This window comes from Polypterus senegalus, chromosome 11 (genome assembly GCF_016835505.1).
Source record: "Polypterus senegalus isolate Bchr_013 chromosome 11, ASM1683550v1, whole genome shotgun sequence".
Classification (NCBI taxonomy): domain Eukaryota; kingdom Metazoa; phylum Chordata; class Cladistia; order Polypteriformes; family Polypteridae; genus Polypterus; species Polypterus senegalus.
In genome coordinates, this window is record NC_053164.1 from 164,601,773 (window position 1) to 164,625,865 (window position 24,093).

A 24,093-nucleotide genomic window follows, 5' to 3' on the forward strand; every position below is an offset into this window, starting at 1 on the left:
CCCAAAGGAGCAGATACTGGTCCTGCTGATGGGTTATGGACCTTCTATGGCCCTCTCCAGCTCTCCTAGAGTAACTGCTTGTCTCCTAGAATCTCCTCCATGCCCTTGAGACTGTGCAGGGAGACACAGCAAACCTTCTGGCAATGACAGGTATTGATGTGCCATCCTGGAGAAGTTGGACTACCTGTGCAACCTCTGTAGGGTCCAGGTATCGCCTCATGCTACCAGTAGTGACACTGACTGTAGCCAAATGCAAAACTAGTGAAGAAACAGTCAGAAAAGATGAGGAGGGAAAAATGTCAGTGGCCTCCACCTGTTAAACCATTCCTGTTTTGGGGGTCATCTCATTGTTGCCCCTCTAGTGTAACTGTTGTTAATTTCATTAACACCACAGCAACTGAAACTGATTAACAACCCCCTCTGCTACTTAACTGACCAGATTAATATCCCATAAGTTTCATTGACTTTATGCTATACTCTGATTAAAAAGTGTTCCTTTAATTCTTTTGAGCAGTATATGTATATGTATATGTGTGTATATATATATATATGTATATGTGTGTATATATATATATATGTATATATATATATATATATATATATATATGTATGTGTATATATATATATATATATATATATATATATATATACTAACAGAATACCAAGCTTAGAAATGAGAAGTAGTGTGTTAAAGAAAGTACGAAAAAGAAAAGGAAAAATTTTAAAATAACGTAACATGATTGTTAATGTAATTGTTTTGTCATTGATATGAGTGTTTTCTCATATCTATCTATATATATTTATCTCTATCTATCTATCTATATATATATGTTTTTCTCATATCTATCTATCTATCTATCTATCTATCTATCTATCTATCTATCTATCTATCTATCTATCTATCTATCTATATATATATATATATATACTAGCAAAATACCAGGCAGAAGAGGAGAAGTACTGTGTTAAAGAAGCAATGAAAAGAAAAGGAAACATTTTGAAAATAACGTAACATGATTGTCAATGTAATTGTTTTGTCACTGTTGTGAGTGATGAGTGTTGTTGTCATATATATATATATATATATATATATATATTTACACACACACACATAAACATATATATATATACATATCTATACATATACACATATATACACATACATATACACACACACATAAATACATACACACATACATACATACACACACATATATACACACAAATACATATATATATATATACATACATACACACACACATATATAAACATATATATACATATACATACATATCTACATATATACACACACAGCTATTTCGTATCAGTGCAATACGCTGCTTGTTAAAACGGATGACTCCCGCTCTTACGTGCAAGTCTGCATGGATATTATGAACTATCGTATTTGTTCAAGTTCTATTTAAATTTTAAATAGAAGGAATTTTTATTTAGTCGACAGAAATATCTTTGGTAGGAATGGTAAAAACAGACAGGAATATTATTCTGAATAAATCAACTCAAACCTTAAACAACTTATAATATTTTGCTCTCCATAAAAATATATCCTGTCTAAATTATACAAGTTAGAAATAAAGTAAACGTTAAAAGAACAAACATTCAAATTTCTTTACTCTTATGTAATTTTATATAAAAATAAACTTAGATTTTAAATATCCCAAAAGATTTTGCTCTCCATAAAAATATATCCTGTCAAAATTATACAAATTCAAATATGAACATGCTGCATAACAAAACCTAGAAATATAAATAAAATGTGTTCCTTTCAGCAATAACAAATCAAATCATTCAGTTGTCTTTGCTCATATGTCATTTTAGAGCTGGACGCCTGGCATCTTTTTGGCAACAGGTTCGTTTCTGTTTGGTGTGAGGTTCTGTGTTGTGGAGATTCTCAGGATGGATTGCAGGTGCTCATCAGTGAGGCGACTCCTGTGTGCTGTTTTGTTAGTCTTTATCACTGAGAAGAGCTTCTCACACAGATATGTGCTACCAAACATGCACAAGGTTCGAGCCGCATGTAGACGGACTTTTTTTGTTCTTCAAAGTCACCAAAGCGCCGTGCAAACTCAGTGCGCTCAGTTTATCAGCAAAGTGCGTATTTGGGAACACCGTAGTGACGACTTGGTTTAACATTACTTGGCAACAGGGAAAGTGGGGCAAATTGCACTGGTGCATTTGTGTCTCCCATAAAAGCAGCTTCACTTGAAATCACTTTGTGATTGTGCACGGGTTAAAACGTCCGCTGAAGTGTCAGATTCTTATTTAATTATGCTGCTTTCTGTATCTTCTGCATTGCATTCAGGTTACCCTGATGTTTTGTCTCATAGTGCCGTCTTAGATTAAATTCTGTAATTACAGCCACATTAGCTCCACAAATGAGACACACGGGTTCAGTAAACATATACTCAGCCACCCATGCGTTTTAAAGGCTCTATTTTCAGAATCAACTTTTCTCTTCAGCATCGTGTGAGCTAGCTTCGCAATAACTTGCAGCATCATAAGGTAGACTTGATTAACGCGTAAGTGTTGGCAAGGCAGCTGAAGCGCTGCATTATGGGATCTGTAGTTTATTGTGTTACCAGCGCTTCATATACCGGGCTTTAATAACAATAATACAGTATATAAAATGATCTCGGGCCGGATATAATTACACCGGGCGGATGTGGCCCCTGGCCCTTGAGTTTGACACATATGGACTAAATAGAACTTGAAAAGATATATTTTTCAAATGTGATCGCGCAATTCAGATAGAGTTGCCTACACTACAGCCTGCATCCTCCCTAGCTCTTACTTTTTACCGTTCATCTAATGAATACACTGAGTATGGCTTTACCAAAACAATCATTGATGGCGAATAAAGTATCCATTATTCGAGTATGTAGATCGGGATATATATATATACATACATATATATATACCCGCGTATCGCAGCGAGAAGTAGTGTGTTAAAAAGCTAGAAAAGAAAAGGGAACATTTTAAAAATAGCGTAACATGACTGTCAATATACAGTATTTGTTTTGTGAGTGTTACTGAGTGTTGCTGTCATCAAGGATTTGATTATCATTATTTCTTTCAATCAGGTTCGTATTTGTAGGATGTGTTGTGTTCAAGTTACATTCCGTGTTTGTCAATCGTTGTAAAGATGACAGGTTTCATTCATCGATTCGTTTCTTACTGCATCAATAAACAGCTCGTCTTCTTCTTTATCTGAGACCTGACACACTGCATGCACGGGTTTTTTTTACACTGTCTTCCTTTAGCGGGACATTGACTTTTTCCAACGTGTGCTTTGTTTTGGATTTATGAATATGCTTGTATGTATCAGACGCTTCATATTTTTGCTGCCTTTTCAATTGTGTAATTGGTTTTGTTCAGCTCTTTGGAACTGTTGCTTTTATCTGTGCACTGCGTCAGTTCACGTGAGCCGCTCGGTGTACATGCATCGAAGGTTCCCAGCTGTGCTGGTGCCATCTCGTGCTATGTCCATGGCTGTATTTAATGTTACCTTAGTCCTGGCACTTAAAACTTTCTCTCGCAGTTTCGCTGAGTTTGTGTCAAACACCACCCTGACCATCTCATCTTCCTCTCCATAAGCACAGTCCTTCACCCGTGAATATTTACCCGTGGCAGTTTGCTATTGGATTGCGCTGACGGACGGCCTTATATGGGCAGGCACTAAATTACAAACGCCAGCGGCAGCCTGTCTATGAACTTAATTTAAAGTGTAGGTTTACATCGTGCTTTGTTTCCGTAGCAGAACTCATGAATATGGTTGTATATGTCACTTTCGCCGCTTCTTATTGTTTAGCTGCCTTCTCAATTATATAATGCATGTTTTCTTCAGCGCTTTTTAGGTCTTCCTGGTTTTCTATGTACTGCGTGATTACGTGGGAGGCGTGATGATGTCACACGAAACTCCACCCCCACGGCGTTGAAGCTCATCTCCATTACAGTAAATGGAAAAACTGCTTCAGTTATGACCATTACGCGTAGAATTTCATATATAAAACCTGCCCAACTTTTGTAAGGAAGCTGTAAGGAATGAACCTGCCAAATTTCAGCCTTCCACCCACACGGGAAGTTGGAGAATTAGTGATGAGTCAGTGAGTGAGTGAGTGAGTGAGTGAGTGAGTGAGTGAGTGAGTGGGGGCTTTGCCTTTTATTAGTATAGATATATATATATGTGTGTATATATATATATATTTATATATATGTGTGTATATATATATATATATCTATATATATATCTATACTAATAAAAGGCAAAGCCCTCACTCACTCACTGCCTCACTCACTGCCTCACTGACTCATCACTAATTCTCCAACTTCCCGTGTAGGTAGAAGGCTGAAATTTGGCAGGCTTATTCCTTACAGCTTACTTACAAAAGTTGGGCAGGTTTCATTTTGAAATTCTACGCATAAGGGTCATAACTGGAAGCTATTTTTCCCATATAATGTAATGGAGTCTTGAGTTGGAGATGGCGGGGGCGGAGTTTAGTGTGACATCATCACGCCTCCTACGTAAGTACGTAGAGCACAAGGAAGAACTCCAAACAGCGATCAGCACAAAACGCCATTTCACAATTGAGAAGGCAGAAAAACATTATGAAGCAAATGATGCATACAAGCATATTCATAAGTACAGCTACTGCGGAAACAAAGCACGGCGTGAACCGTAAGTTTATATTAAATTAAGTTCATAGACAGGCTGCCACTAGCGTTTGTAATTTAGTGCCTGCCCATATAAGGCCGTCCATCAGCGCAATCCAATACAAACACTGCCGGTAAATATTCACGTGTGAAGGACTGTGCTTATGCAGAGGAAGATGAGATGGTCAGGGTGGTGTTTGGCACAAACTCATTGAAACTGCGAGAGAAAGTTTTAAGTGCGGGTCTTAGCTGACATTACGAGATGGCACCAGTACAGCTGGGAACCTTCGATGCAAGAACACCAAGCGGCTCACGTGAACTGACGCAGTGCACAGACAAAAAGCAACAGTTCCAAAGAGTGCTGAACAAAAACCGAATTACACAATTGAGAAGGCAGCAAAAAAATATGAAGCGTCTTATACATAGAATCATATTCATAAGTGCAGCTACTGCGGAAACAAAGCACACGGTGGAAAAAGTGAATGTCCTGCTAAAGGAAGACAGTGTAAAAAAAAAAACGTGCATGCAGTTTGTCACATCACAGATAAAAGGAAGACGAGCTGTTTATTGATGCAGTAAGGAACTAATCGATGAATGAAACCTCTTATCTTTACAGCGATTGACAAACACGGAATGTAACTTGAACACATCCTACAAATACGAGCCTGATTGAAAGAAATAATGATAATCAAATCCTTGATGACAGCAACATTCAATAACACTCACAAAACAATTACTGTATATTGACAATCATGTTACGTTATTTTTAAAATGTTCCCTTTTCTTTTCATAACTTCTACTTCTCCACTGATATACGGGTATATATATAAATGTATATATATACCCGATCTACAATACATACTTTAGCATAGACAAGCCACACGCTGTGGCTAATTGTAGAGTCTTCACCTCTAACGCGAGGTTCGATTCCGAGAGGGATGTACTGACTATGTATGCGCTACCGATTCATTTTACCTTAGCATCTCCTTGGTTTGGGGCGTATGAAAAATATTAGGTTAACGCAGAATCATGTTACATTATTTTTAAAATTTTCCCTTTCTTAGCACAAGCACAGCTGAGAAGCTTCGATGCATGTACTCCATAGCGCGTTAAAAATAACGCATTTAATCACACTTTCAATTCCAAGCAAGCGGGAACTTTTGTCAATGCATGATTTCCTGGTACATCCATTACACTGATGCACACATCACAGCTACAAAAATGTTAGAGTCGGAATAAAGCGTTCCTACGACTGATCATTTCGACTTCCCGAGCGAAGCCTTGATAAAAGCATGGTTTTGTGCACACTGAAAAGCAAGCAAAATTAGATGCATTACAGAAAGCGGACTTTGTGGCTCTTACTGGGGATCATTGGACTTCCGTGACGTTAGTAATTCTAAATACATCTAATTACAAAATGTTCAATGATCACACTGTTTTAGCCTAATGTACAAAATAATTTTGGCTAATGTTACTCAGAGTTTAAAGAGTAAGCTGGTCAAATTACCTTTTATGTTTCTGACTTATTTTTTTAAGAAGAAAAACTGCACTTTATGGTGAAATTTTGGTTATTATTATTTAAAGACAATACTATTCTGCAAATGTACTTAAAGTACTTAAACTACCACTTTATTTTTAAGTCTGCCCAATTTTAACCAGGGATGATATTTTTGTTTCTGTTTTGAATTCAAATGCAGTTTAAAGGCTTTTTTTTCAGAAATTAAAACAGCTTCAGTTTACAATATTCATGTCCATGTCTATTATTTGATTCTGTAAGCCCACTAAAACCGTTTTAAATAAAAAAAAAAAACATTTGCGATTTGGGGCAAATTTACATGTGCGATTACATACGATTAATCAAGATTAATTCTTACACAGCCTCTAATTAATTGGATTAATTTTTTAATCGAGTCCCACCTAATATATATATATATGTAGATATATATATGTAGATTTGTATATATATGTGTATATACATATATAACTGTATATATATATGTGTATAGATGTGTATATATATATATATTTATATATATGTTTATATGTATATATATGTTTATATATGTGTCTGTGTGTGTGTGTATATATATATATATATATATATATATATGCCAGCAACACTCATCAATGACAAAACAATTACATTAACAATCATCTTACGTTATTTTTAAAATGTTTGCTTTTCTTTTTCATAACTTCTTTAACACACTACTTCTCGCCGCCTTGGTATTCTGCTAGTATATATATATATGTGTGTATATATACATGTATATATGTATATATATATATATATGCATATACATATACATATATATATACCGGTTATAATAACGGGACTGCGCTGCTTGTGCCTTTTCCAAATTTTCTTTTAGAATCGGTCTGATTTTCTCTAGTCTATCGCGTAACTGCGTGATATATTCAAGAATATTTGAAGTAGGGAGGACCTCCTCTTCCCATTCTTTTTTTAACATATCCAAAAGCCCTCTGGGTTGTCTTCCATATAATAATTCAAAAGGAGAGAAACCAGTAGAGGTGTGAGGGACTTCCCAATAAGCAAACAAAACGAGAGGAAGCAACTGATCCCAGTTTCTTCTATCCTCGTTAACTACCTTACGTAACATCTGTTTTAAAGTTTGATTGAAACGCTCCACCAACCCGTCAGTTTGGGGATGGTAGACAGACGTTTTCAGATGTTTTATTCTGAGTAATTTGGCTACTTCCCTGAACGTCTCCGAAGTGAAAGGAGTCCCTTAGTCTGTTAAAACCTCTTTGGGGATCCCAACACGAGCGAATATCCCTACTAATTCCCATGCAATGTTTTTTGTATTAGCTGAGCGCAACGGAACAGCTTCCGGAAAGCGAGTGGCATAATCTACTAGCACCAAAATATATTTAAAGCCTTTTAATGAGGGTTCCAGTGGTCCTACAAGATCGACACCGACTTGTTCAAAAGGGATATCAATAAGGGGAAGGGGAATGAGAGGAGCTCGCGTCCTTCTTGGAATCTGGCAAAGTTGACACTCTGGACAGGAAGTGCAAAATCGCCGGACCTCCTCGTTAATTCCCGGCCAATAGAATCGGAGCTTTATTCTCTCCAACATTTTTTCGGAGCCTAAGTGGGCTCCTAGAAGGTGAGCATGTGCTAATTCACACATTTTTCGCCGAAAAGTGCGTGGAATCAACAACAACGCTCGCACTTCTCCCTCGTGTTCTGCCACTCTATATAATAATTTGTTTTTAAGTACAAAGAACGACATCAGTGGCATGGGATCCAGGGTTGTATAACCCTCGGTAGAGACTACTGTATTCCTAATAAATTGTAAGGAATCATCGTTCCATTGTTCTCTTTTAAAAGACGATGGTGTTAATTGAAATTGGGCAGTTAAATCTTGTATTGGGTCCTGTGCGACCTTAAGGGGTGTGGTTTCTGTTGCCATGTCATCCACGTTAACTGTACTAGTTCCCGCAGAGGCCGATGGGACATCGATTTCTTCACATTGGGTACCCGTATGGGTCCATGCTACTGTGGGACATGGCGTGGAGGCAGTCGGAGCAGTATTCTCCATTACTAAGCCTAAATGTTTCTTAGGTACAGTTACGTTATTACCGCTGGTAATTTTATTCCTGTCTCTACCCAGTATAACTGGAAAAGGGGGATCTGGTAATACAGCCATGGCCATGCTCGTTAGGTGATGATTCACCGATACCACACATCTGGCAGTTTTATAATATCAGATACCCCCATGAATACATTTTAGACTAGTTTTTATCCTAGTCCACTGTTGCGGTAAAACGAAACGGGTAGCAACAATGGAAATGTTACTCCCGGAATCAAACATTGCTCTTACCTTCCTGCCATTTATAATAACTGCACCTGTATATGGAAGAGATAAAGGATTAGTCACAGTGGCAAAATACCTTTCTCCCCTTACTAATGAGCAATCCATGTGCTCGAAGGAACAGTTGGGGGACAGATGTCCAATCTCCCCACACTTGAAACAGCGGGGAAGACTAGCACCTCTGTCCCGTTTACGGACAGCAGGCTCGGGAGCTTGTCGGGTGGGTTCAGGAGCTGCCTCACGTGCCTGTTGGGTTCGGCGTGAGAACCGTTCTGATTTCCCTGATTTACAAGCCGACCCAGTGGCGCTCTGTGATTTGAATTAAGGTGTCCATGTCCTCGAAATTATGTTTCCGGACTTGCTGGGCGATATGGTCAGGGAAAGCATGCACAAAAGTTTCACACACTAGTAGCTCGGCCATCTTGTGCGAATTATTAATGTCGGGCTGTAGCCAGCGACATACTTTTCCCCAGGCTTCAAAGCCCTGGGTTCTTATCGGTCTCTCTGGATCGAATTGCCACTCCCTCCATTCTCTCGCCTGCTGTTCCGGGGATACGCCGTAGCGCTTAAACACCTCCACTTTTAGAGCGTCATAATCAGCAGCCTGCTCCTCAGTTAGATCATAATAGGCCCTCTGCGCCGTTCCCTTCAAGTAGGGAGCCAGTAGGTACGCCCATTCCGACTTCGGCCATGCGTTTCGCTTAGCGGTACGCTTAAAGATCAGAAAATATGTTTCGATGTCGTCCGTCTCCGTCAGTGTAGTTATTGCAATAGATGGTGGCCGAGCGACCTCCGTCCGTATTCCTGCAGCAGCAGCACGAGCATTGGCTTCTGCTACTTGGGTCCTCGTCTCGCCAATCTGTAATTTTAGGGTTTGTAGATCGCCCATGATGGTGTTTAGGACGGTGTTCAGGTCCTGTTCCTCCGACATCTTGAAACAGACAAAAAACAATCCTAGCCGACTACACCAATTGTGGTGATTAATCTTCTCCAAATAATACAGCACAAAACAAAGCTTTGGGGACCATCCCCATATATTGTCGTCCAGACAAATAAAGAATTAAAGGATTCAATGTCTCAAATCAAAACAGTGAACAGTTTTCTTAAGTCAAAATGGCGGTTTTATAGAGAAAAGGATTATGGGACAGGAAATGGTTGGCAAGAAGTGACGTTGGAAACAGGAACCGGAAACAACGTCATCATGATGAGACGGAAGTGAGGTGGATTGATGGAGCTGGAAGTGACGTCATCATGGTTGGCCGGAAGTGATGTCATCGCGGCCATTTTGGAACCCGGAAGTGGAGGAATTATTTTTCTTCAGGGTTTCTGTTGACCAAAGGAGATCTAGGTAAGTACCACGTGACAACCCTCTATCTCGCGATGTTTCACTCACCTTTAGGCTCTTTGACTGCCTCCTAATCACACATGTGTGACTATATATATATATATATATATATATATATATATATATATATATATATATATATATATATATATATATATATATATATATATATATATATATATATATATATATATACACACACACATATATATGTATACAGTATACACATATATACACATATATACACACACATAAATATACATATATACATATACACATATACATATATATACACATATACATATACATATATTTTATATATATATATATATATATATATATATATATATATATATATATATATAGACCAGCAAAATACCCGTGCTTTGCAGCTGAGAAGTAGGGTGTTAAAGAAGTTATGAAAAGGAAAAGGAAACATTTTAAAAATAACGTAACATGATTGTCAATGTAATTGTCGTAGGCTTATTTTAGTATTGACAGTGAATTTGATGATTGTAAAGAGTTTGATTTATGATTATAAATGTTGTGTGTGACAAATGCACAATTTTAAGATGTTAGGATCTATTTTTAAACAACGTGTGCAGTTCTGCCCTCGGGCTGTGAAATGACCAAGCTGCCTGCTGAGCTTACTGTTGAGCATGCAACGTACAGCTGGCCATGTGAGAAGCAATCTTGTGTCAATGCCGACCTTTTTTAGAGTCTGGCCCTGTGACTTATTTATTCTCATAGCGAAGCAGATTTTGGAAATTGGAGGTGTGTGAATTGGAAAGGGAGGTCAGAGTGTATGAGAGGGATGTGAGGAATAAATACAGTATCCCCATGAGCCAGTTCCAGTGAAGATAGTTGCCTCAATGAGGTTCTTGTGGAGAGGTTTGATCTGAAGCCTGTGTAACAGGCAAGGACTGTGGTAGGAGTGATGGATGCACTCAAAGTGGAGGTAGGATTATATCAGGGATCGACTCTGAGTCCTTTCTTATTTGAAATGTTGATGGACCAGTTGACAGATGAAATTAGACAGGAGTCATCGTGAACTATGATGTTTGCTGACGACATTGTGATCTGTAGTGAGAGTAGAAAGCAGGTTGAGGAGACCCTGGAGAGGTGGAGATATGTTCTAGAGAGGAGAGGAATGAAGGTTAGTAGGAAGAAGACAGAATGCATGTGTGTAAATGAGAGGGATATCAGTGGAATGGTGAGGATGCAGGAAGTAGAGTTGGCGAAGGTGGATGAGTTTAAATACTTGCAATCAACAAGTAATGGGATTACACTGTAATTTTTAATATTTAAATTTCATCATTTTCTGTATTGAAAAGAGAAAATAAAAGATAAGAAAGCAAAGGCAGAATTGTACAAAGTGAAGCAGAATTTCTAAAATACGAAAACATCACAAAGTGATTCCAAAGATCAGTAAAGCTGACAGCCTGCCTGCTGAAAATTGAATCCTGGATAAGTTGATAAATGTGCCCAGTAAATGAGTGGCAAATGCCCATAAGTCACAGCAGGAAGACAGGGACTTTTACCAAGAGACAAACAAGAAAATAGAGAGAGGAGGACAGTGTCAGCTAAAAAGTTTAGAAGCTAAAACACCATCCCCCTTCAACACCATCCAACCTCTGCTCCTTAGGGACAAGCTGACATAGATGGGAGTAGATTCACACTTGGTGGCATGGATCGTGGATTATCTTACAGACAGACCTCAGTATGTGCATCTCGGGAAATGCAGGTCTGACATTGTGCTCAGCAACACAGGAGCGCCGCAAGGGACTGTACTTTCTCCGATCCTGTTCAGCCAATATACATCAGACTTCCAATAAGATTTGGAGTCCTGCAACGTGCAACGTGCAAAAGTTCACTGACAACACTACTATTGTGGGCTTCATCAGGAGTGGGCAGGAGGAGGAGTAAAGGAAGCTAATCAAAGACTTTGTTAAATGGTGCGACTCAAATCAATTACACCTGAACACCAAGGAACTGGTGGTAGATTTTAGGAGGCCCAGGCCCCTCATGGACCCCGTGATCATCAGAGGAGACTGTGTGCAGAGGGTACAGACCTATAAATACCTGGGAGTGTAGCTGGATGATAAATTGGACTGGACTGCCAATACTGATGCTCTGTGTAAGAAAGGTCAGAGCCGACTATACTTCCTTAGAAGGTTGCCAACCTTCAACATCTGCAATAAGATACTACAGATGTTCTACCGGACGGTTGTGGCGAGTGCCCTCTTCTACGCGGTGGTGTGCTAGGGAGGCAGCACAAAGAAGAGGGACGCCTCACACCTGGACAAACTTGTGAGGAAGGAAAGCTCTATTGTAGGAATGGAGCTGGACAGTTTAACATCTGTGGCAGAGCAACGGGCGCTGAGCAAGCTCCTGTCAATCATGGAGAATCCACTGCATCCACTGAACAGGATCATCTCCAGGCAGAGGAGCAGTTTCAGTGACAGACTGTTGTCACTGTCCTGCTCCACTGACAGACTGAGGAAATCGTTCCTCCCCCACACTATGTGACTCTTCAATTCCACCCGGGGGGTAAACACTAACATTATTCAAAGTTATTGTCTGTTTTTACCTGCATTTTTATTACTCTTTAATTTAATATTGTTTTTTGTATCAGTATGCTGCTGCTGGATTATGTGAATTTCCCCTTGGGATTAATAAAGTATCTATCTATCTATCTATCTATCTATCTATCTATCTATCTATCTATCTATCTATCTATCAAAACCATAAACTTTAACTATAAACTGGCAAAGCACCAGGGGAATGGAAAATTACAAAATAAATACCTGAAGTGTTTACACAGATGAAAACTAACTTAAAAACTAAATATGACAAAACTACATCGCCTGTACATCTCTCTGTCCTCAGCACAGTATTAAAATCTGCTCTACTACACAGCCTGAACCCCATTTCACCCACTGGAACTGAATAATATCCATGGCTTCAACATATGAATTGATCGAATTAAAGCAGCTAATTAAATTGACATCATACCAAAGCTCACCAGAAGCTTAAACACAAGGGCCCTATAATCTAAGTTTACATAAATACCTTAAAAAGGTATAAATTAAAAACAACTAAAAAATATCTAGTCTTGAAAACCATCAAATAAATACTCAATATAAACTACTATATAGTACATCAGTTCCCAGATGGTCAAAGCTACAATAGCAATATACATACCTTTGTGTAGTTTGTGCTTCAGAGAGCCTCAGAGATTAGTATAGCTTGCAACATTGTCTTCCATGATAGATTTTTCTTTAAATTAGACAATGTCAATATTTTAATCGTCCTTGACCAAATTCTTGTAAAGTAACAGCAGGCAACTGCTGTTCAAGACAGGGCAGTAGATATTAGAGTCACTTTATAGCTACAACATTCTAGATTTGAATCCAGCACCTGGATGCAGTTTGTGTGATGCTTGCATATTTTACCAGTATCTGTATGGGTATATCATTAGACAAGCATGACAGGTGCATTGAGGAATTCAAACTGTCCTTGACCATAACTGTTTCCTATCTCTTAGTTATTGCTGCTATTATTTGAAACTGGTAACCCTACAACACATAATAGAAATGTTAGAGAATGTTATTTACCATTGCAGCTTACAAAGCATAAAAAGCAGGCACTTCATAGGTTTTTTTTGTGACTGAATGAATAAATTATTAAATTGTAACTACTTTATAATATATGTCAGATTGCTTAATCCAGTTCGGATTCATTGATAGGATGGAGACTAACCTGGCCTTAACTGAACCTGAAACATTCAATTCAATCACATTTTATTGTCCCAAGTAGAAAAATACAGTGTGTCAGCAGGTTTTATAGAGAGACCATGAATAAATATTTAAAAAACACCACAAAGAACACAGTCTTCAAACATACACTTAATAAATTAAATATAATATAGCAGTGAATGATGAAACATTAGATCAAACATACACATAAAAATTAAACCACCATATAGACTTAACTAATGACTGATACAAATGCTAACTGTTCATCCCATGATTTAAGCCTGTGGATGTTTATTAAAGTTGAATTTAGAGGTTTAATAGCAGTTGGATGAAATGTAAGAGTATTTGAACCAGTTGCTTTGTATCCTTGGCACCTTGAACCTGTGACATGAGACTGTAGTGGGTGAGTCCCATTTAACAGAATACTGCTTTTCATAATACGTACTTGTTAAACAGGTCTGACAGATTGGAATGCTGAGTCTTATTTTTTTTCCTCGATTTTACAATTTTGACTTATTCTGTTTTTGTTGCGGACATTAAGCTTTCCAAACCAGGCCAGCAGAACTTAATCAATTGTAAAATATATAGTGTAAATCAATTACAGTATAAGTTTCTTAGTTCTTGTAACATTTAGGTGCAGAAAAGACTCTTCACACCATTTACAAAATATGTAGCACTGGCCAAGGACTGGTTACATTCTTATTCTGTGGGTTTACAATCCCTGAGTCATCAACTAATTTTAAGATCAACCTATTTTCAAATTTACTGTCACAAGAATTAATGTATAGGATGTGCAAAAAAGAAAGAACAGACCACCCATAGATGGGGACAGCATGTCACACAAGCAACCACTGACTTTCACTCGTTGAGTCCTGTCTGTTAAAATGTAAATCAGTTATTCACCATTTGTTGTAATTGTGTTTTTCTGAACAAAAGAAGCTAAATATTTATCTGCTGTTTACTTTACTTTTAAAATTGCATCCTGAGGAAGACATTTACATTTATTTCCTTTTCAAGTGCTTTTATCCAAAACGGGTTACAAAAGAGGTGAACATAATCAAGTAAACATCAGCCCGAGGACTATTTAGGAACAGATAAGAAAACTTACCTTTTTAGAAAGATATTTTATTATTGAAGTATTTTTTTTTTAGGTTTCTTTTTTGTTTTATTACTTTATTTTACTCTGTAGCACTTTGAGATCGTTTATATAAAGTGCAGTATAAATAAAATGTATTATTATTATTGTTACTGGACAAGGGTACAAAACCAATCACCACAACCGAAGAGCTCAGAACAAAATGCAAGCAAGTTACACTTTCTTGGTTACAAAAACCCAACTAGACTTAGGTGACCTTTGTGTGCCAATTTATCATTTTATATTAAGATAAAAAAATGTAGAATTTTTGATTGAGTTTTTTTTAAACCAAGATTTACACTTAGTTTGACTGCACTGTGCAGTTTCAATCCAGAAACAAAAATATGGGAGCTTGTTTTCACCTATTCTGTGAATGATAAGATGCGCTTAATATATAATTTAGCAAGGTATGGGTATTCTCATTGTATCACATCACATTCGGTGCCCACTTTCCCCCCCTTGATAATTTTATTTAACATGGGTAGTACCTATTTGTGCTAGGCATTGGAAAGCCTTGAGTCAGATTTATGTTAGCAAACAGTTTGGACTTGTGCTGAATAGTGGTGAAATCAGAATTAAAAAAAAAAAACTAAATTAAAAAATAAATAAACAACATAATGTATTTACAATAAAGCATACAAATCTGACTTCTGTGGTTACAAATAGGTATTTTTTATGCATCACTGCATTCACTAACTTAGTTTAGTTTAAAGCTGCACATAAATCTGTCCATGTCACAGCACCACATGGGAAAACTGCTATATAAATAAAATGTATTATTATTCACAGTCTGTCTGTTGAAGAAGCATCATTATCTCTTCCCCACTCAGGGCTTTGGCGTACAAGATCTATGATTCCCTTAAGTTTACCTTTATCAATTTGATGTTGACAATTCCTGAATCCTTTAAAAAGATTACTTTCACACAATGAAACAGCATTAGTGCAATAGTATACATTGCATGGCCCAAAACTAGAGAACAATCATCATGAGTTCTGAGAGTTTGTAGCACCAGTAATGCTCTCTGCATTTCTTGATGCAAACATACAACAAAAATAAACTGACTTTAAAAGAACAAAATACCACATATTTTCAGCAGTTAGAATTGGGCAGTTATTTTAAAAACTGTTGTAAAATAGTTAATGGCTTGTTTTAAAAATCAGTTAAGGTACTTATTGTATGTTAAAATGCTCCACATGAGGGCAGGTACAAATTATTCATTCCAAGTTTCCATTAACATTGTAAAAAAATTGGCAGATCTTGCCAAAAGTTTATTTCTGTGTAGAGTAAACAGTGTGTCACTGTGATTTATTTCACAAAATTCCAGTGCAGAAATATGTGATTTTGTTTGGTATATTTACACATGAACTTATCTCAGGACCTTAACGATAGTTTAGTTTTAGAGGTGCCCTCACCAGCTTTCTGCAGGACTGGATCTGTTCGGTTCTCTCTTTTTGTGGTGTCCTGCTGAATATAAATCAGCTATGCCCTGTTAGTCTTCAGCCTCTGAAATAAACATCAAAGGCACATACCTTCATCCTTTAGGGTGCATATGAAGGAGTTTAGAACGATGTCAGCGACAAAGGGATTATGCGTCTTGGTAGGATTTTGAACCGTGTTGTGTGCGTCTCTCTTCGAAAGGCCCTAGGAGAGTTTTAACGGCTGCCATATGTCCATTTCTTTTAGAGTCTCTCACTTGTTGTCGCTAGTTTGAAAACACTAAAAAAAAGGAAAATACAGTGGAACCTCGGGTCACGAACGTCTCGGACCACGTACAAATCTGGTTACAACCAAAAAGTTTTCCAAACTTTTGAATCTGTCCACAACCACACACTCGGGTGACGAACAAGCCAGTTTCCCATCTGGTTCATATGCGCAGATGATTTCTACATGTGTTCAGTCTCTCCCTGTGCATTCCCTGTGCAGCGAGACAGAGGGAGAGCACGAGAGAGCGAGCAAGAGAGAGAGAGAGAGAGAGCGTGAGAGAGAGAGCACAAGAGAGCAAGCAAATGAGAGAGAGAGCGCAAGAAGGCAGTAAGGCTGAGAAGTCAGTTAAAGAATGCACCAGGCTTGTTTTTAAAGAGACTGCAAGGTTAGTTTTCTCTGTTCTAGGTTTTCTCAGTGTTATTCAATGTTTTTACATTTAATTTACTATTACACTGTGCATTCTATGGTATAATTGATTATTTTTGTGCTTAAAAATCTTCAAAAAATATATATTTACATACAGCTCGTACGGTCCAGAACGGATTAATTGTATTTACATACAATCCTATGGGGGAAATTACTTCGGGTCACGAGCAAATCGGGTTGCGACCAGAGTTTTGGAATGAATTACGATCGTTACCCGAGGTTCCACTGTACTGTAAAGTTTTAAAAACTACGCTTTTGTGTTTCGCCAGGCACAGGATTCAGGAGGTGTTCTTGAGCGGCCACCAGGGCCACCTTGTGACCAGGTGAGCAGTAAGCACACGGGCAGTTACCTCACTTGTTTAAAGCAATTGTATCCGGCTGCAGGTCACAGACTTGGCCTTCCATGCCCCCGGCCTTCCATGCCTCCTGCCTTCTAGGCCACGCCCCCAGCATTTGCGTCCATTCCTCTGTCACATTGCTTTTGTTGAAAAACTAGTAACGTTGATTTACCCTGTAACCCTAAAACACGATATTAAAATGACTTCCTCCAATCACGAGGCAAGAATCTGAGTTTTTCTTTATGGTATTACTGTCGTATTTACTTTTAGAAACAAAAAACAGTTTTATAATTTGAGTCAAGATTCGATATAGTTAAAAGAAAGAGAACATAACATATTTTTAGATTAAGGAAACACCATACTAAATATGAATGTGTTTGCTCTAACTGCTATTATAGTGAATCCTATCATTCAAAATATTTGAAATTATTTTTACGATACTTGTCTACTAAATGGCATGTCTGACATTATTTTTGGAACCTCGTTTAATAAAGGAAAATTCTGTTGATGACATTAATTTATTATGTTACAAAATAAATGATGACCAATAACACAACATAACAATCAACAGGCATGAAAACGAAGGTCTAAACTTTCGAGTTCTCAGTAAAAGAAACTTTTAAAATTGTTTATATTGAACAATTTTTTAAATGATCCAGCTTACTATACAGTTCATGGGTACCTTCAGTTCCATTGTTTGTCTTGAATTGTGTTTTCATACTTTTGTTCTACACTACTGCTATACAGTAATGTTGATAAATTTCAAGTGGAGTTATTAAACTTTCAAACGTTAAAAACCTAGTTTTTAATTTTAATGCGTAATTGTTCTCCATGGTACCCTAACTTATAATTATGTACTGTGAACGGGACCCGGACACAGACAGGCAGACATGTTGTTCATCACCACCACACGTTTATTTACAACTATATTTACAAATTCAAAAGTGCATACACAAAACCCCCACACAGTCCTGGGCACACAATGCCTTCCTCTTCGGGCCGCCTCCACTCTCTCTCCTGCTTTGTCCTGCTTCCACCCGACTCCAGCCTTGAATGAAGGGAGACGGCCCCTTTTATTTCATCCCGGATGGGCTCCAGGTGTTTCCCGGCACTCCTCCCTGGACACGCCCCAGTGTGGCGGAAGTGCCGGCTATTCTCCCGGAAGCTCTCCAGGTGTCCCTGCTCCTCTTCCCCCCAGCACTTCCTGGTGTGGTGGAAGTGCTGAGGTCCAGGGTCCCCAAGGCATTGGGGCGCCCCCTGGCGGTGACCACGGGTCCCTACAGGGTTGGGCTTCCATGCCCTCTACCCGTGGCCCCCAAAGCAACCAGGATGGCGGCCCCCACGTGATCCAGGGCGGGCGTAGACCCTCTTCTGGGCCCTCAAGACGTCCCGGCCGGGTCGTTGCCCCTGGCATCCCTAACAGTACTTATCAAAAAAAGTGAAGCAAATCTCTTAAATTGCTTAATAGATATTTATTGATTTTCTAAAGAAATGTAAAAATTTGCATTATTGAAGTTGCACTTCCGTAAATCGTCATTTTTATTTATTTAGGAACTGTACTACCAGATTTTAAACTTAACTTTAAAAATGTTTTGTTTGGGTAAATACAATAATTACAAATGCATTTTTTTGTGATTTTAAATCCTTTAATTGCCATATGCAATTTCTTGTATTAGGAATTTGTCATTTCTCACATACCCCAACTTGCTCTCCAAACGGAGATATACTTTTTTTGTAAATAAGATTACTGTTATTAGGTCATCGATGTCACTGCTTGCTAAGGATTCATCATTTCCCACAGTGTGTTCAGCTGTCTTTGAACACTTTGAGCCTGCGTGTGTCATCGTCTCTGTTGTCTGATTTGGTGCAACGCCTGAATCCTACAAATTTGCCCCTGGTCAGTGTCACCTCTTGATTAGTTAAGGGTTTTTTAAGTCTGTCAGACCAAGTATTGTTACCTTAATAAATGCTAGCTTGATTTCTGGTTGTTTTCCTGCTACCTTGAAACAGGCTGTAGTGCAGAAACTATTAAAAAAAAAAAAAATAAAGACCCTCTAATGTGTCAAATTTCAAGCCAATTTTTAAACTGACTTTTTTATATAGTCTAAGTCTTACAAAAAGTTGTCCTAACTCAAACATTTCTGGATGAAAATAGTATTCTGGAAAAATTCCAATCCAGATACAGATGTTCTTACAACACTGAAACATCCTTGTTAAAGGTTTACAATGACCTCTTCCCAGCTACTAATGCTGGTGATTCTGCAATTTTTGTACTGCTAAATCTTACCTGATTTTGATTATGTGGATCTTACAATTCTTATATCCTACCTTGCATTACTATGTAGGCATCCAAGGTAATGCCCTGAAATGGTTTAAATCTTATCTAAGCAATAGGAGCTTTTCTATTCATTTGAATGAGATCCCATCCTCTTTAGCTCCTCTTACTAACAGGGTTCCACAGGGTTCCATCCTTGGACCAGTTCTCTTTTTGATATGCATGTTACCTTTAGGCTCCATTGTTAACAAGTATGGCTTCTCTATGCTGATGACACTCAAATATATTTGTCACTAAAATCAAAGTGAGAAAATACAGACCCTACATGTGTGCTTCAATGATATTAAAACCTGGATGGCAATGCATCTTCTTAAACTAAATGATAATAAAACTGTAATCATGGTGTCCAAAAGTTAAGAAAGTTTGATTGTCTCTGATGATGCTCTTGGACCCCTTGCCATATACAGTATGTATCATAAAGCTTCAGTTAGGAGCCCAGGTGTGATCTGAGACAGCTCATTCAAACTTGAAAAACAGATACATTGTGAGGTTAAATGAAGCTTTTTCCAGCTGAGACTTTAAGGTAAAGGCTTTTCTTTCTTTCAATGATCTTGAAAGGCCATCCAAGCTTGTACAACTTCTCATTTGGACTATTGCAGTTATTTGTATGTAGGTGTTAGTCAAGCCCTGTTACAACACCTACAACTAACTATTCCACAAGTTTGCTGTTCGCTTATTGAATGGCTCTCGTAAGTGTGGCCATATTTCACCAATACTGACCTGGCTTCATTGGCTTCTAGTCCATTTCAGAATTGATTTAAAATTCTATTTCATGTTTACAATTGTTTGAATGGATTAGCCCCATCTTGCCTCTTGGAACTTCTTCACTTGTATGTTCCAACAAGAGCTCTGCAGTCTACTAGCCAGATGCACTTAGTTGTGCAAAGGTTGAGGCTGAAGCAAAGGAGGAATCGGGCATTTGCTGTGGCTGCTCCTTTTCTCTGGAATGGCTCACCTTATTATGTTAGGTCTGCTCCAGCACAGGTTATTTTTAAGTCATCATTAAAGTCTTATTTCTTCTTGCTGCCATTTGACCCTGCACGATGTTGACATTGTTTGTATATGTTAGCTCGCATACATTCATGATTAGAAATATGTATGGGTGTGGGTTTATCTTTTATGTAATGGTTGGTTATGCTTGCAGATTTGTGCTGTGTACATACAGTATATTTGAACTTCTTCTTTTACAGCACTTTGGTTCAGTACTGGCTGTTGCAAATGTGCTTTAATACACTATTATTAACACAGTACACAATGCATTTAAAATGTTTTAAGGCCTTTAAGAGTTGTACTAGTACTACAGTTTGTCAGAAGATGTAAAACAGGCTTTTACTCTTTTGGGCTTTGACTCCTACTGGTTAACGATTAACAGAAGGCATCTGAGACAAGCATTAAGTCTTTTTATACATTTTATTCACTATACCATAGGCATTATAAGCTAGCATCAACAAAATGTAATTCATCTTTGTTATGGAAGTTTATAAAATGATGTGCCTGTACCTGCTCATTGGTGCCTTGTGCTGGATGTTGGAGAAGGGAGGCTGACGTTTCTTCTAAAAGAAAAGATCTGAAACCTGCATGAACCCAGTGCTATGGAACAGAATATCAAGGATATTTTTTTTCATTTCAGATGTAGTGCAAGTCTTTATTTATCTTCTGTCTTCTCATTAATGACTCAATAATGTCTAAACCTAAAAACAGAGAAAATAATATCTACCTAAGGAAATGTTAAAAAAGAACCAAAAGAATAATCACAAAAATGACCCTGTCCTGGCTGTCCATTATTTCTGTACCTTCTAATTTTTTGTTTGATTCTTGGCCTTCATTTAGAAAGGTGTTTGCTTGCTCAGTCCGATGTGAGCAGTTACTTCAGTGATTTCAAAAAAGAAGCACTAAGTTTATAAACATTTTGACAATTTGTCTTTGATTTACAATATGGCTAAATTTATTTGCCATATTGCTGCAGAACTATATTAAAGTTATTAAAGGAAATTTAAATTTCATTTACCCCTTGAGGCTGGAGTTCTCAAGCAACATTCTAAACTAGCACTTCCTCAAAGCCAGCATGTCATTCTAAAGAGGACTGAGCAGAGTCACAATGTTAAAAGGAGTGTAATGTTACAAAAATATGTATGCAAACCATCATAAACATACATTTAAAATATTTGGATTTTGAAAGGTAGGCGTTTCTGGAACATCAAAACCACTAGGGACAGTATGCTAAAATAAGCAAAATACAAATATAATAAAATAAAATAAACATAACAAAAATATTAAACACAAATGCAGAAGATGACAAAAATGGGAACAACAACCAGATATGATCCTCCTTCTACAAATGCTACAATGAAAGAAGAGAGTACTAAAGTTGAAACAAACCTCGTTAAAATTGAAGAGAGCCTCGAGGCTCAGAGAAACAGAGAAACCACAAAATGCCCATTTGGAAACCTGGACACAATATTAAATACAGACATACAAAAAATATAGTTAAAATATGAAATGGTCATACCATCAACATGAAAATTCCATAATCATGGCTATTCATCTGATTTGGATGGCCCTAATACAAGGGGTAAAAAAATTAATCAAAGATACACATTAAATACTGACATACAGTAAACTGTTGACAATGACTTTAAAACAAAAACAACAATGGAAATGGCCACTTGTTATACACCCTGTGTTACATCTGTAAATAGTAAAACCTGCCAAACAATGGAAAATCCAGCTTTTTTAACGGTATTTTAAAAAGTTCCAGTTCAGAAATCTAAATGTCAGTATTGTTTGCAAGCATACACTACTGGCATAATTACCTGCATGACTATGAAGGCAGGTAGCAGGATGTTGTAGTCTCTTTGCTTTTTACAAAGAGGGCACTTGGATTCATTCTGATATTTAATCAATGTAATCAAAGTTGTTTTTATATTCTCTGCGTTTATGGAGAAATGTGACTGTGGAAATCAAGACAAAAATAAATAGCTAAGTTAACTACAAAAATCAAGTTAAATAAGATATTTAAGAAACGTTAATGATGACAATAAACATAAATACCTTTCATATTGTACACTAACATTGCAGATTCTCTACATAACACCTCATAAATAAGTGAAAAAGTTAATATGGCAAATATTAAAAAGAAATAATACAAGAGGTAAAAAATAAAATTAATATGCTTAAAAATAGGATATGTCAGTAAAGACGATAAACAGAGAAAACTTGGATTTGCTATACAGTATATAATCGTACATCTCATTACAATACAATACAATACAATTTATTTTTGTATAGCTCAAAATCACACAAGAAGTACTGCAATGGGCTTTAACAGGCTCTGGCTCTTGACAGCCCTCCAGCCTTGACTCTCTAAGAAGACAAGGAAAAACTCCCAAAAAAACCCTTGTAGGGAAAAAATGGAAGAATCCTTGGGAAAGGCGGTTCAAAGAGAGACCCCTTTCCAGTTAGGTTGGGCGTGCAGTGGGTGTGAAAAAAGAAGGGGGTCAATACAATGCAGTACAATACACAGAACAGAACAAATCCTCAGTACAGTATAAAAATAAAAATTTTAGTAAGTACGGAGTAGAATTTAATAGTAGATGATATCACACAATATAATTTGGATTTGTTTAAAGTCCTGGAGACCTCAGCCATCAAGCTGCCTCCCCCATTTGGCCATTCCACAGTTGAAACAGTGCTCGGCCAGCCAATCCGATGAAAGGACCCCTCTACCCCACGATTCCTGCGATCCTCCATCAGGGATGACTTTACCTTAGGCAGGCAAAACAACTTGGCAGGTGGGCAATGGCACCAAGTGCCACATATGAGTACTGAGAACAGAAACAGAATAGGCGAGGGTTATAACAATCATGTTACTTATGTTTTAGTACTAATGACTAACAACAGAGATGCAGTCTGCCTAGTTAATCAGCAGCTCTAGTCAGGATATGCTAAACTGAAATAGTGAGTCTTCAGCCAGGATTTAAAAGCTGAGACCAAAGGGGCATCTCTTATAGTAGCAGGCAGACCATTCCACAGTTTAGGGGCCCTGTAACTAAAAGCTCAACTTCCCACTGTTATTTTATTAATCCTTGGAATCATAAGCAGACTGGCATCTTGAGATCTTAATGTGCGCTCTGGTTTGTAAGTCATGATAAGTTCAGACAAGTAAGTTGGACCTTGGCCATTTATTGCTTTATATGTTAAAAGGAGAATTTTGAAATCTGCCCTAAACTTGTTTAATGGATCTAAAGTTTCTTTAAATATACTGAGCTTTTTATTCTGTGAGCCCATACCTGGTTCTGTTGTGCCATTGTTCCGTGTCGGAAAATGTTTTTAGCTCCTTTTCTTTTTCGAAATTTTAAAACTGCACAGCTGCTCTTCTCCTTCTCTTTCTACAGACTGTGGGAGGTCATGGGGCGGACTGTGGAAGGCAGGAGGTGTGGAAGGCTGGGGAAGTGGAAGGCAGAGTCTTCGACGTGCAGCCGGACCCTACTTCCACCAGCGCCAACTTGTGCCTAGGTGAGCAGTGAGCAGTAAGCGTGGGTAC